General features: G+C 48.1%; 5 non-coding genes across 5 annotated transcripts; all 5 read left to right on the top strand.

Annotated features, from left to right (window-relative positions):
* The first annotated feature begins 408 nt into the window (after positions 1-408).
* LOC135001317 (U1 spliceosomal RNA) lies at positions 409-572 on the top strand. Its single transcript, XR_010202833.1, has one exon. It is a non-coding gene; the product is annotated as a U1 spliceosomal RNA (small nuclear RNA).
* A 152-nt stretch (positions 573-724) lies between these two features.
* Positions 725-887, top strand: LOC135001334 (U1 spliceosomal RNA). The gene has a single exon (XR_010202845.1). It is a non-coding gene; the product is annotated as a U1 spliceosomal RNA (small nuclear RNA).
* A 673-nt stretch (positions 888-1,560) lies between these two features.
* LOC135001312 (U1 spliceosomal RNA) lies at positions 1,561-1,724 on the top strand. Its single transcript, XR_010202828.1, has one exon. It is a non-coding gene; the product is annotated as a U1 spliceosomal RNA (small nuclear RNA).
* A 152-nt stretch (positions 1,725-1,876) lies between these two features.
* Positions 1,877-2,039, top strand: LOC135001322 (U1 spliceosomal RNA). The gene has a single exon (XR_010202837.1). It is a non-coding gene; the product is annotated as a U1 spliceosomal RNA (small nuclear RNA).
* Positions 2,040-2,694: 655 nt separating this feature from the next.
* LOC135001304 (U1 spliceosomal RNA) lies at positions 2,695-2,858 on the top strand. The gene has a single exon (XR_010202821.1). It is a non-coding gene; the product is annotated as a U1 spliceosomal RNA (small nuclear RNA).
* Positions 2,859-12,331: the final 9,473 nt, after the last annotated feature.

The following is a 12,331-nucleotide window of genomic DNA, read 5'->3' as shown; positions in this document are numbered from 1 at the left end:
CAACATGAGCCCCACACCGAAGGAGGGTGGAGGTGTTTAATGCGGACTAGGGGTCATCCAAGCGCCGCAAAAGGCCGCCATGCCCTGCACGCCCCTTTTCTCTTTTCACATGCAGACGAGGGTTGAAGCCAACTTTGACCCACTGCTTGGATGACATCACCATATGCAAATCCATCTGCTGCAGGCCTTCCCCCAGGAATGCTTGCACTAGTTGTTGCATTTGGTTTGTTGTTTGGGGGTGCTTCAGTATTAGGCAGCCTTCTTCCCTCCCATGTTCATCTGAAAATATGTGTTCTCCCTGCAGTTGTTGTCCCCAGATGAGAGTTCCCTTGTGCTGCCTCAGTTGAATCTCCTTTACTTGACAGAGATGTGCCTGAGCAGCGGCCCTCCCCAGCCCTATCCCAAATCATACTTATTTTGCATAGGAGATACCATGGTCATGAAGATTGTTCTCCCAGGGTGAGGTTCATTCATTGCATTCTGGGTATGCTGACCCCTGTGATTTCCCCAAATGTGGGTAACTTGACTGCATTATTTGTTGTAGTGGGGGACTGTGTTTGTGTTTTCCTCTGGTCAGCTCTGGTAAAAGTCAGATTTCTTTGTCTCAGATCTTCCTCTAGCCTTGTTCTTCTTTCGAGAGTTCCCTTGTGCTGCCTCAGTTGGATCTCCTTCACTTGACAGGGGGGTGCCCGAGCAGCGACCCTCCCCAGCTCTAGCCCAACTCCTACTTACCTGCCAGGTGAGATACTATGATCATGAAGGTGCTTCTCCCAGGGCAAGGCTCACCCATTGCACTCTGGGTGTGCTGCCCCTGCGATTTCCCCAAATGTGGGAAACTTGACTGCAGAATTTGTGTTTCCCCTGGTCGGCTCTCGTATAATTCAGATCTCTTTGTCTCAGGTCTCTCTACAGCCTAGTTTGCTGTCTGTTTCCACTTCTTTTTTCTTGAGCCCCTCCCTTTTATACCCTTGTGCACTATCCTGACTTCTCCTCCTGTCTGCTTACTTTGTGCCTTCCAATGCACAATGCAAACTACAGGTAGTGCTGCAGGGCCCACACCCTTTTACTTGCATTACAGAGCAGCTCTGGAGCTGTTACAGTGCCAAGCTGCTGCAAGAAATCAGCTTGAATGCTTCAGGGGCTGGGGCATGGCCAACATGAGACCCACACCGAAGGAGGGTGGGGGTGTTTAATGCAAACTAAGGGTCATCCAAGCACCGCAAAAGGCCGCCATGCCCTGCACGCCCCTTTTCTCTTTTCATATGCAGACGAAGGTTGAAGCCAACTTTGACCCACTGCTTGGATGACATCACCATATGCAAATCAATCTGCGGCAGGCCTTCCCCCAGGAATGCTTGCACTAGTTGTTGCATTTGGTTTGTTGTTTGGGGGTGCTTCAGTATTAGGCAGCCTTCTGCCCTCCCATGTTCATCTGAAAATATGTGTTCTCCCTGCAGTTGTTGTCCCAGATGAGAGTTCCCTTGTGCTGCCTCAGTTGAATCTCCTTTACTTGACAGAGATGTGCCTGAGCAGCGGCCCTCCCCAGCCCTATCCCAAATCATACTTATTTTGCATAGGAGATACCATGGTCATGAAGATTATTCTCCCAGGGTGAGGTTCATTCATTGCATTCTGGGTATGCTGACCCCTGTGATTTCCCCAAATGTGGGTAACTCGACTGCATTATTTGTGGTAGTGGGGGACTGTGTTTGTGTTTTCCTCTGGTCAGCTCTGGTAAAAGTCAGATTTCTTTGTTTCAGATCTTCCTCTAGCCTTGTTCTTCTTTCGAGAGTTCCCTTGTGCTGCCTCAGTTGGATCTCCTTCACTTGACAGGGGGGTGCCCGAGCAGCGACCCTCCCCAGCTCAAGCCCAACTCCTACTTACCTGCCAGGTGAGATACTATGATCATGAAGGTGCTTCTCCCAGGGCAAGGCTCACCCATTGCACTCTGGGTGTGCTGCCCCTGCGATTTCCCCAAATGTGGGAAACTTGACTGCATAATTTGTGTTTCCCCTGGTCGGCTCTCGTATAATTCAGATCTCTTTGTCTCAGGTCTCTCTCCAGCCTAGTTTGCTGTCTGTTTCCACTTCTTTTTTCTTGAGCCCCTCCCTTTTATACCCTTGTGCACTATCCTGACTTCTCCTCCTGTCTGCTTACTTTGTGCCTTCCAATGCACAATGCAAACTACACACCCTTTTACTTGCCTTACAGAGCAGCTCTGGAGCTGTTACAGTGCCAAGCTGCTGTAAGAAATCAGCTTGAATGCTTCAGGGGCTGGGGCATTGGCAACATGAGCCCCACACCGAAGGAGGGTGGGGGTGTTTAATGCGAACTAAGGGTCATCCAAGCGCCGCAAAAGGCCGCCATGCCCTGCATACCCCTTTTCTCTTTTCATATGCAGATGAGGGTTCCAGCCAACTTTGGCCCACTGCTTGGATGACATCACCGTATGCAAATCCGTCTTCTGCAGAACTTCCCCCAGGAATGCTTGTACTAGTTGTTGCATTTGGTTTGTTGTTTGGGGGTGCTTCAGTATTAGGCAGCCTTCTGCCCTCCCATGTTCATCTGAAAATATGTGTTCTCCCTGCAGTTGTTGTCCCCAGATGAGATTTCCCTTGTGCTGCCTCAGTTGAATCTCCTTTACTTGACAGAGATGTGCCTGAGCAGCGGCCCTCCCCAGCCCTATCCCAAATCATACTTATTTTGCATAGGCGATACCATGGTCATGAAGATTGTTCTCCCAGGGTGAGGTTCATTCATTGCATTCTGGGTATGCTGACCCCTGTGATTTCCCCAAATGTGGGAAACTCGACTGCATTATTTGTGGTAGTGGGGGACTGTGTTTGTGCTTTCCTCTGGTCAGCTCTGGTAAAAGTCAGATTTCTTTGTCTCAGATCTTCCTCTAGCCTTGTTCTTCTTTCGAGAGTTCCCTTGTGCTGCCTCAGTTGGATCTCCTTCACTTGACAGGGGGTGCCCGAGCAGCAATCCTCCACAGCTCTAGCCCAACTCCTACTTACCTGCCAGGTGAGATACTATGATCTTCACTGTTAGGGCAATCAGGATGTGGAATTCCCTGCCAGGGAAGGTGGTAATGGCGGACTCTGTAATTGGATTTAAAAAAGGAATGGATACATTTCTGAATGAAAAAGCTATCCAAGGTTATAATACTTAAAATATCAACATGGTTAATCCGGGGGTAACATGAGTTGTAGTAGCTAACTAGTCATAAAACATTATTCAGCAAGTATGTAGAATCATCACAACTTAAAACAGGTTGAACACGATGGGCAATTTGCCTCTATTCAACCTCAAAAACTTTGTTACTATATGTTACTATATTACTATGTTACTGTAGTATACAGAACACCACAATGCAATGAGCAGGGATAGTGAGCACTGATGAGGATACTAGAACTGACACTGAGCAGCAAGATGCAGCACTGGACTATTAGTAATGTACTGTAGTATGCTGAGCACAACAATGCAGCACAAGACAATGAGCAGTGATACTGAGCACTGATGAGGATACTACTGAGAACTGACACTGAGCAGGAGAGACACACTACTAGTATTACTGAGCAGCAATAAGTATCCACTGATACTGAGCACTGATATTGAGATTTCCACTGAGAGAACATAGCCACGTCCTCTCCGCTCTCTCTTCAATGCACGAGTAAAAATGGCGGCAACGCGCAGCTCTTTATATGGAATCCGAATCTCGCGAGAATCCGACAGCGGGATGATGACATTTTCCCTTGTTCAGGTTTTCCGAGTCAGGCGGGAACAACCGAGCCTGCCTCGTACCAGTGTAAACCACGTGGAGTTCGTGGGGAATTCGGTTCTCGGAGAACCGAACCCGCTCCTCTCTACCTTATACCCATCAAATTTTTTTATTTTCAATCTAAGCCCCTGCAGTTTTCTGTAAGCATCTGCTTTGCTATGATGATCAACAAGTCACAAGGGCAAACACTCAGGGCTTGAGGCGTAGATCTTAGGACCAGCTGCTACAAGCATGGCAGAGGTGTCACTATCACTGGTGACACCCAGAGAGGTGGCGAGGGAGATTGTAATGCAGTGCGCGCAGATAAGCAGCGCAATGGTAAAAAGGAGGCATGGTTTCATAGGTAGGGGCGTTGCCTGGTGGCCTGAATCTACATTTTGTTGCTCCGGGTGTCCCGGGGGTTGGGGGCTGCACCGGGGACTAGTGTGTGAGCGGTGCTGGCTCCTGCACAGTGACATGGCATGGCCACTAGAGATGTGCACCGGAAATTTTTCGGGTTTTGTGTTTTGGTTTTGGGTTCGGTTCCGCGGCCGTGTTTTGGGTTCGAACGCGTTTTGGCTAAACCTCACCGAATTTTTTTTGTCGGATTCGGGTGTGTTTTGGATTCGGGTGTTTTTTTCAAAAAACCCTAAAAAACAGCTTAAATCATAGAATTTGGGAGTCATTTTGATCCCAAAGTATTATTAACCTCAATAACCATAATTTCAACTCATTTTCAGTCTATTCTTAACACCTCACACCTCACAATATTATTTTTAGTCCTAAAATTTGCACCGAGGTCGCTGGATGACTAAGCTCAGTGACCCAAGTGGCCGACACAAACACCTGGCCCATCTAGGAGTGGCACTGCAGTGTCACGCATGATGGCCCTTCCAAAAAACACTCCCCAAACAGCACATGACGCAAAGAAAAAAAGAGGCGCAATGAGGTAGCTGTGTGACTAAGCTCAGCGACCCAAGTGGCCGACACAAACACCTGGCCCATCTAGGAGTGGCACTGCAGTGTCACGCAGGATGGCCCTTCCAAAAAACACTCCCCAAACAGCACATGACGCAAAGAAAAAAAGAGGCGCAATGAGGTAGCTGTGTGACTAAGCTCAGCGACCCAAGTGGCCGACACAAACACCTGGCCCATCTAGGAGTGGCACTGCAGTGTCACGCAGGATGGCCCTTCCAAAAACACTCCCCAAACAGCACATGACGCAAAGAAAAAAAGAGGCGCAATGAGGTAGCTGTGTGACTAAGCTCAGCGACCCAAGTGGCCGACACAAACACCTGGCCCATCTAGGAGTGGCACTGCAGTGTCACGCAGGATGGCCCTTCCAAAAAACACTCCCCAAACAGCACATGACGCAAAGAAAAAAAGAGGCGCAATGAGGTAGCTGTGTGACTAAGCTCAGCGACCCAAGTGGACGACACAAACACCTGGCCCATCTAGGAGTGTCACTGCAGTGTCACGCAGGATTGCCCTTCCAAAAAACACTCCCCAAACAGCACATGACGCAAAGAAAAAAAGAGGCGCAATGAGGTAGCTGTGTGACTAAGCTCAGCGACCCAAGTGGCCGACACAAACACCTGGCCCATCTAGGAGTGGCACTGCAGTGTCACGCAGGATGGCCCTTCCAAAAAACACTCCCCAAACAGCACATGATGCAAAGAAAAATAAAAGAAAAAAGAGGTGCAAGGTGGAATTGCCTTGGGCCCTCCCACCCACCCTTATGTTGTATAAACAGGACATGCACACTTTAACCAACCCATCATTTCAGTGACAGGGTCTGCCACACGACTGTGACTGAAATGACGGGTTGGTTTGGACCCCCACCAAAAAAGAAGCAATTAATCTCTCCTTGCACAAACTGGCTCTATAGAGGCAAGATGTCCACCTCATCATCATCCTTCGATTCATCACCGTGTACATCCCCCTCCTCACAGATTATCAATTCGTCCCCACTGGAATCCACCATCTCAGCTCCCTGTGTACTTTGTGGAGGCAATTGCTGCTGGTCAATGTCTCCACGGAGAAATTGATTATAATTCATTTTAATGAACATCATCTTCTCCACATTTTCTGGAAGTAACCTCGTACGCCGATTGCTGACAAGGTGAGCGGCGGCACTAAACACTCTTTCGGAGTACACACTTGTGGGAGGGCAACTTAGGTAGAATAAAGCCAGTTTGTGCAAGGGCCTCCAAATTGCCTCTTTTTCCTGCCAGTATACGTACGGACTGTCTGACGTGCCTAATTGGATGCGGTCACTCATATAATCCTCCACCATTCTTTCAATGGTGAGAGAATCATATGCAGTGACAGTAGACGACATGTCCGTAATCGTTGGCAGGTCCTTCAGTCCGGACCAGATGTCAGCATCAGCAGTCGCTCCAGACTGCCCTGCATCACCGCCAGCGGGTGGGCTCGGAATTCTGAGCCTTTTCCTCGCACCCCCAATTGCGGGAGAATGTGAAGGAGGAGCTGTTGACCGATCAAGTTCCGCTTGACTTGATAATTTTCTCACCAGCAGGTCTTTGAACCCCTGCAGACTTGTGTCTGCCGGAAAGAGAGATACAACGTAGGTTTTAAATCTAGGATCGAGCACGGTGGCCAAAATGTAGTGCTCTGATTTCAACAGATTGACCACCCGTGAATCCTGGTTAAGCGAATGAAGGGCTCCATCCACAAGTCCCACATGCCTAGCGGAATCGCTCTGTCTTAGCTCCTCCTTCAATGTCTCCAGCTTCTTCTGCAAAAGCCTGATGACGGGAATGACCTGACTCAGGCTGGCAGTGTCTGAACTGACTTCACGTGTGGCAAGTTCAAAAGGTTGCAGAACCTTGCACAACGTTGAAATCATTCTCCACTGCGCTTGAGACAGGTGCATTCCACCTCCTATATCGTGGTCAGATGTATAGGCTTGAATGGCCTTTTGCTGCTCCTCCATCCTCTGAAGCATATAGAGGGTTGAATTCCACCTCGTTACCACTTCTTGCTTCAGATGATGGCAGGGCAGGTTCAGGCGTTTTTGGTGTTGCTCCAGTCTTCTGTACGTGGTGCCTGTACGCCGAAAGTGTCCCGCAATTCTTGTGGCCACCGACAGCATCTCTTGCACGCCCCTGTCGTTTTTTAAATAATTCTGCACCACCAAATTCAAGGTATGTGCAAAACATGGGACGTGCTGGAATTTGCCCAGATATAATGCACGCACAATATTGCTGGCGTTGTCCGATGCCACAAATCCACAGGAGAGTCCAATTGGGGTAAGCCATTCTGTGATGATCTTCCTCAGTTGCCGTAAGAGGTTTTCAGCTGTGTGCGTATTCTGGAAAGCGGTGATACAAAGCGTAGCCTGCCTAGGAAAGAGTTGGCGTTTGCGAGATGCTGCTACTGGTGCCGCCGCTGTTGTTCTTGCGGCGGGAGTCAATACATCTACCCAGTGGGCTGTCACAGTCATATAGTCCTGAGTCTGCCCTGCTCCACTTGTCCACATGTCCGTGGTTAAGTGGACATTGGGTACAACTGCATTTTTTAGGACACTGGTGAGTCTTTTTCTGAGGTCTGTGTACATTTTCGGTATCGCCTGCCTAGAGAAATGGAACCTAGATGGTATTTGGTACCGGGGACACAGTACCTCAATCAAGTCTATAGTTGGCTCTGAAGTAATGATGGATACCGGAACCACGTTTCTCACTGCCCAGGAAGCCAAGGCCTCAGTTATCCGCTTTGCAGCAGGATGACTGCTGTGATATTTCATCTTCCTTGCAAAGGACTGTTGGACAGTCAATTGCTTGGTGGAAGTAGTAAAAGTGGTCTTACGACTTCCCCTCTGGGATGACCATCGACTCCCAGCAGCAACAACAGCAGCGCCAGCAGCAGTAGGCGTTACACTCAAGGATGCATCGGAGGAATCCCAGGCAGGAGAGAACTCGTCAGAATTGCCAGTGACATGGCCTGCAGGACTATTGGCATTCCTGGGGAAGGAGGAAATTGACACTGAGGGAGTTGGTGGGGTGGTTTGCGTGAGCTTGGTTACAAGAGGAAGGGATTTACTGGTCAGTGGACTGCTTCCGCTGTCGCCCAAAGTTTTTGAACTTGTCACTGACTTATGATGAATGCGCTGCAGGTGACGTATAAGGGAGGATGTTCCGAGGTGGTTAACGTCCTTACCCCTACTTATTACAGCTTGACAAAGGCAACACACGGCTTGACACCTGTTGTCCGCATTTCTGTTGAAATACTTCCACACCGAAGAGCTGATTTTTTTGGTATTTTCACCAGGCATGTCAATGGCCATATTCCTCCCACGGACAACAGGTGTCTCGCCGGGTGCCTGACTTAAACAAACCAACTCACCATCAGAATCCTCCTTGTCAATTTCCTCCCCAGCGCCAGCAACACCCATATCCTCCTCATCCTGGTGTACTTCAACACTGACATCTTCAATCTGACTATCAGGAACTGGACTGCGGGTGCTCCTTCCAGCACTTGCAGGGGGCATGCAAATGGTGGAAGGTGCATGCTCTTCACGTCCAGTGTTGGGAAGGTCAGGCATCGCAACCGACACAATTGGACTCTCCTTGTGGATTTGTGATTTTGAAGAACGCACAGTTCTTTGCTGTGCTTTTGCCAGCTTAAGTCTTTTCATTTTTCTAGCGAGAGGCTGAGTGCTTCCATCCTCATGTGAAGCTGAACCACTAGCCATGAACATAGGCCAGGGCCTCAGCCGTTCCTTGCCACTCCGTGTGGTAAATGGCATATTGGCAAGTTTACGCTTCTCCTCCGACGATTTTTATTTAGATTTTTGAGTCCTTTTTTTACTGATCTTTTGTGTTTTGGATTTTACATGCTCTGTACTATGACATTGGGCATCGGCCTTGGCAGACGACGTTGATGGAATTTCATCGTCTCGGCCATGACTAGTGGCAGCAGCTTCAGCACGAGGTGGAAGTGGATCTTGATCTTTCCCTATTTTTGGAACCTCAACATTTTTGTTCTCCATATTTTAATAGGCACAACTAAAAGGCACCTCAGGTAAACAATGGAGATGGATGGATACTAGTATACTTATGGATGACGAGTGACTGACGACACAGAGGTAGCTACAGCCGTGGACTACCGTACTGCGTCTGCTAGTATAGAGATGATAATTAATGATATAAAAAAAATATATATATAACTACTGTAGGTATATATAATATAATGACGGACCTGGTGGACACTGTCAGCAGACTGCTAAACTACTAGTATGAAGAAGATAGAAAAAAACTTCCACCACAGGTAGGTAGGTATACAATTATGGACGAGCACTGACGACACAGAGATAGCCACAGCCGTGGACTACCGTACTGCGTCTGCTAGTATAGAGATGATAATTAATGATATAAAAAAAAATATATATAACTACTGTAGGTATATATAATATAATGACGGACCTGGTGGACACTGTCAGCAGACTGCTAAACTACTAGTATGAAGAAGATAGAAAAAAAAACCCACCACAGTTAGGTATACAATTATGGACGAGTGACGACACAGAGGTAGGTACAGCCGTGAACTACCGTACTGCGTCTGCTAGTATAGATAATATACTAAATATATTACTACTGTAGGTATATAATATAATGACGGACCTGGTGGACACTGTCAGCAGACTCCTAAACTACTAGTATGAAGAAGATAGAAAAAAAAAACCCACCACAGGTAGGTATACAATTATGGACGAGCACTGACGACACAGAGGTAGGTACAGCCGTGGACTACCGTACTGCGTCTGCTAGTATAGATAATATAATAAATATATTACTACTGTAGGTATATAATATAATGACGGACCTGGTGGACACTGTCAGCAGACTGCTAAACTACTAGTATGAAGAAGATAAAAAAAAAACCCACCACAGGTAGGTAGGTATACAATTATGGACGAGCACTGACGACACAGAGATAGCCACAGCCGTGGACTACCGTACTGCGTCTGCTAGTATAGATAATATAATAAATATATTACTACTGTAGGTATATAATATAATGATGGACCTGGTGGACACTGTCAGTAGACTCCTAAACTACTAGTATGAAGAAGATAGAAAAAAAAAACCCACCACAGGTAGGTAGGTATACAATTATGGACGAGCACTGACGACACAGAGATAGCCACAGCCGTGGACTACCGTACTGCGTCTGCTAATATAGAGATGATAAAGATGAAAAAAAAAATATAACACTACTGCAGATAAATATTTATATAATATATGTATGACGGACCTGCTGGACACTGTCAGCAGAATGCGTTTATAGAATAAAAAAAAAACACCACAGGAGTGTTTAACTTTTTCAGGCAGACAATATACTGGTGGTCACACTGGCAGCAAAAGTGTTCACTGTACTCCTGCTATAACTGCTCCCCAGTCTCCCCCACAATTAAGCTGTGTGAGCAGTGAGCACTCAGCACAGTCAGATATACATAGATGATATATCATGCAGCACACTGAGGCTGAGCACAGATATGGTATGTGTATCGTTTTTTTTCAGGCAGAGAACGGATTATAAATAATAAAACTGGTGGTCACTATCAGCAAAACTCTACACTACTGAGTACTCCTGACAAGTTCAACTGCTCCCCAAATTAGTAGTAATTCAAATGTCACTCGTCTCTATCTTCTAATCTAAACGGAGAGGACGCCAGCCACGTCCTCTCCCTATCAATCTCAATGCATGTGTGAAAATGGCGGCGACGCGCGGCTCCTTATATAGAATCCAAGTCTCGTGAGAATCCGACAGCGGGATGATGACGTTCGGGCGCGCTCGGGTTAACCGAGCAAGGCGGGAGGATCCGAGTCTGCTCGGACCCGTGCAAAAAAGGGTGAAGTTCGGGCGGGTTCGGATTCCGAGGAACCGAACCCGCTCATCTCTTATGGCCACCCAGCATGACGCCTCCCTTCTTGACCATGCTGTAATTGCAGTCGCACTGCAGTTCAGCGTGATCATAAAAAATGGTGTAGCCTCCTGCTGGTGCAGACTGTATGTGCGCGCAGGAAGCCGCCACCATTTTTGTGATCACAGCGGCTGAATGTGATGTCATACAGCCGCTGTGACCACGCCCCCTGTGTCTCCTCCATTGCAGACCCCATTTTGAAGCCTTGCCCCCGCACCGCTCCATCCCTGACTTGGAAATGGAGTGTTGCTGACCCCCCTCTCCCCCCCTGCCCCGATTGACAGGCAGAGGCGATCGCATTCTCTGCGGGGTGCCGCAGAAAATGCAGGCACATGCGTATGCTCTTAGCAATTTTTGCAGTTGGATCACTTATTGTGATTGCAATCCAACCTGAATCAGGCCCTATTACCTATCACAATGCGCTGCGGGCAGTACAAAATTGGTTTAATATAGGAGAAAAACCCCCAGACCTGTGCTCCTTAACTGTACCTGGTGGCTAGTGGAGCGGCTGCCCAGTAATCAGTGTCCACGCCAGTGCGCACACGGTCCACCCCCTACGGCCACGCTCCCCTTCATCAGCGGCCTCGTGATCCGGAAGGGCGGTGTGTGTGTGACTGACCTTAGGAAGAAACCGGAGCCTCCGCTGCAGTGACCCAGCAACCAGGGCACGGGAGTATACAGCGCCGCTGGGAGTGATGAAGCTGCAGTAAAGATGTCTATTAGACCTAGCCTGCTGCAGCCCTTGTAGATTCTCATAAAACAAGTTCTTCTTTTCTTGTCAAAATGAATAGCTAAGAATAGGCTGCCTGAGGCAGGCCCCTGTTAAGTGGCCTGCTACTGAAGGCACCAACTACAAACTGAGCTCCCTGTTCATGGAAGCGGGGTTATAGAGGAGGATGCACTGAGCATCTTGGGAACAGTCAAAAGCTTTGAGCCGGTTGGTGCCTCAGATCAAGATCCTACTCTACACCCCAATGTGAATCCTTGTGGAGTCCTGTGTACCCCACAGAAGAAATTAATGTGTCACACCCATTGGCAGCAACCTTAGAATAGCTGCTGATGGGCACAATTGAGAAAGGAAGGGGGGGGGGGGGACATTTGAATCCAGCACATAGATGCAATTCAAATATGTAATTTGTACCTTCCTATTTTAAAATATAATGGATGAACTTCACCCTGTGAGAACAATCTTCATGATCAAGAGATCTCATATGCAAAATAAGTATGAGTTGGGATAGGGCTGGGGAGGGTGGCTGCTCGGCCCCTCCCCCGTCAAGTTAAGGAGATTCAACTGAGGAAGCACAAGGGAACTCTCGTCTGGGGACAACAACTGCAGGGAGACCACATCTTTTCAGATGAACATGGGAGGGCGGAAGGCTGCCTAATACTGAAGCACCATCAAATATCAAACCATATGCAACAACTAGTACAAGCATTCCTGGGGGAAGGTCTGCAGCAGACGGATTTGCATACGGTGATGTCATCCAAGCAGTGGGCCAAAGTTGGCTGGAACCCTCATTTGCATATGAAAATAGAAAAGGGGCATGCAGGGCATGGCGGCCTTTTGCGGTGCTTGGATGACCCCTAGTTCGCATTAAACACCCCCACCCTCCTTTGGTGTGGGG

This window comes from Pseudophryne corroboree, unplaced genomic scaffold, assembly GCF_028390025.1.
Source record: "Pseudophryne corroboree isolate aPseCor3 unplaced genomic scaffold, aPseCor3.hap2 scaffold_1636, whole genome shotgun sequence".
Taxonomy (NCBI): domain Eukaryota; kingdom Metazoa; phylum Chordata; class Amphibia; order Anura; family Myobatrachidae; genus Pseudophryne; species Pseudophryne corroboree.
Note: the sequence above shows the minus strand (reverse complement) of the source record. Positions and strands in the feature narration are given on the sequence as shown.